Consider the following 2,532-nt stretch of genomic DNA (forward strand, 5'->3'; position numbering starts at 1 on the left):
ACCAGGCAGACATGCCCTTCTAGGCACAGAACTTTGTGGAAGGTCATGACAAAAAGTAGAGATAGTGTATTTGCTTGGAAGAGGAAGACAAGTGCTAAGAATGGGAAAGGAGCTCTGCTTCTCATTTTATTTATTTATGTGCTACTTAAATTTACAAAGAACACTTCTCACCTATAGAAAACAATGCAAATCGTCAGCTATGCCAAGATGAAAAGAATGTAAGAATGAAAAATTCAAAAATTACAAGTAAAACATTAAATAAGACCCCCCCCAAAAAAACCCACGTTTTTGACCAAAATACATGAAAATTCTACATTTCATGAAAAAAGAGAGTAACCAAATGAGAGCAGAGGTAGGGGTGGGGGTGGGGGACGAACACATATGAAATTATGGTGGTCACAGAGCCTGAAATCACTGTGTGAGATAACTATCTGATGTTAAATGTTTTCAACTAGTATTTTGTTGGCAAATATTTAAACGTTTTTGAAATGTTTTAACTTAAAAACTATTTAATGTCCAAAAGTACAAATATGCAGATAAGTAAATGTGAAAAAATTATCTATGTTTACACAACTTAAAGCATTTGAAGGGGCTGATTGGTTAGCTCAGTTGGTTAGTGGTGTTGATAACACCAAGGTCCAGGATTCCATTCCTGTACTGGCCAGCTGTAAAAAAAAAAAAAAGAAAAAAAAAAAAAAAAAAAAAAAAAAGAAAGGAAGGAAGAAAAAGGTAGTCGAACTTTTTGACATCTATAGTCACAAAATATTTGCTACACCCGCACAAATTATACACTTTCTAAAAATAAATAAATAAATAAAATAATGCGCACACACAATAATGCTAACTCTGGCCACCCCTAAATGCNGAGCTCCCATGGCCTGTAGGACCTGTTTTCAGTGCCAGCGCGTAGAGACTGAGAATACAGGAGTGGCTGAGCATGCTCAGTGAAAAGGAGTTTATCCTGGAGTGTGGAATTTGACCAGTGAGCAGGCTCTGCAAGAAACCAGCTGATCATGTACAACACTAGGTTACATAACTGAGAACCGCCCCCTTAATTGCATATTCATTAGATAGTATGAATATGCCTGTAGATAGTGAACCATAAAAGCTGAATCCTGGTAGAAGGAGGGGCTGCCGCTCACTTCCTCTAGAGCCAAACTGCACTTCGCCTGAGGTGTGTGTTTTTTTCTTTTTGTATCAAACTTGCCTTTGGCAGGCTTCTGTGCACTCTAGAGCCAGCCTGCACTAAATCTGTGAATGCGTATTTCTTACTTTTGTATTAAACGTGGTGTGGGCCCTGCTCNAAATAAATAAATAAAATAATGCGCACACACAATAATGCTAACTCTGGCCACCCCTAAATGCTGCTTATAACCCGTTTAACAGCACCACACTCCTTTAGCATCAGCAAATCTGTGCTCGGAGGGTCGCAGTCGCCCCCACCCACCAGGTCCCCCCCACGACCCGTGTCCCTTCCTCCAGTGCTCATCGTCGACGACGTTTCCACGAGTCCGTTGTCTCCAAAAGCATCTTTCCACGCTTCTGAACTCACGGAGACAATGACACCTGTGGAGGGAGCCGCTGACACAGGTGGTCGGGCTGGCCGATGCTCAAGACGGAAGCTGAAAGACAGACCCGGGTTTGGGGAAGACTCTCACGGGGTCCGGGAAACGCCCCCGAGGGTCCCAGGGGCGGGGCGTGGAATATGAAGCTGCTCGAGTCTCCGCTCGGAGGACTGTGCTTGCAGCGCACGTCCCGGCGAGTCCCTCCCGCCTAAGCTCTGCAGAGCCAGCCTCAGCCTGCCGCCGTCCCTAACTCCTGAATCAGGCGCCCACATTACCACCTTTCCCAGGTGCAGTACTGAATCCGAGTACAACCTCATCTGGGACACGAATCAGAAAGTTCCAGAGGGTACCTACCTGGTGAATCCTCCACACTGGCACTTGGGACCCACGGCCCGAGCAGACCTCTGGCTCCCCGCGCCCCCCGCAGCACCTGCACATGTGCACTCAGGGACCCAGTACAAACCCACAGACAGGAGTCCCGCCAGCACAGAATCACTGGTTCTGTTTTTATTTACTTATTTTTATTTATTCACTTTGTTGTTGTTGTTGTTTTGGGCAGCTGGCCAGTGGGGGATCCAAACCCTTGACCTTGGTGTTATCGCCATCACATTCTTCCATGTGAGCGAATCTGCCAGCCCTTGTTCTGTTTTAAGTAGTATGAAAATTGGGAAAGGATGTAAGAGCTATGAAAATTGGCCTAGTTTAATGGAATATTCAGACTTTTTGATTAATTGTTGCTGATGCAAACAAGTGAGCAAGTCTGTCTCTGAACAAGTGCGGGGATGAGGCAGATAGATGGTGTTCAGTTTTCCTAGGTCTGGGTTGCAGAATACTCCTCTGAGCCTCAAGGCACTCCCCTGGGCCTCCAACCACTCCCCTAGGACTCCAGCTCTGCCTCTGAGTCCTGAGCTCCCATGGCCTGTAGGACCTGTTTTCAGTGCCAGCGCGTAGAGACTGAGAATACAGG

This window comes from Galeopterus variegatus, unplaced genomic scaffold (assembly GCF_000696425.1).
Source record: "Galeopterus variegatus unplaced genomic scaffold, G_variegatus-3.0.2 Scaffold9478, whole genome shotgun sequence".
Taxonomy (NCBI): domain Eukaryota; kingdom Metazoa; phylum Chordata; class Mammalia; order Dermoptera; family Cynocephalidae; genus Galeopterus; species Galeopterus variegatus.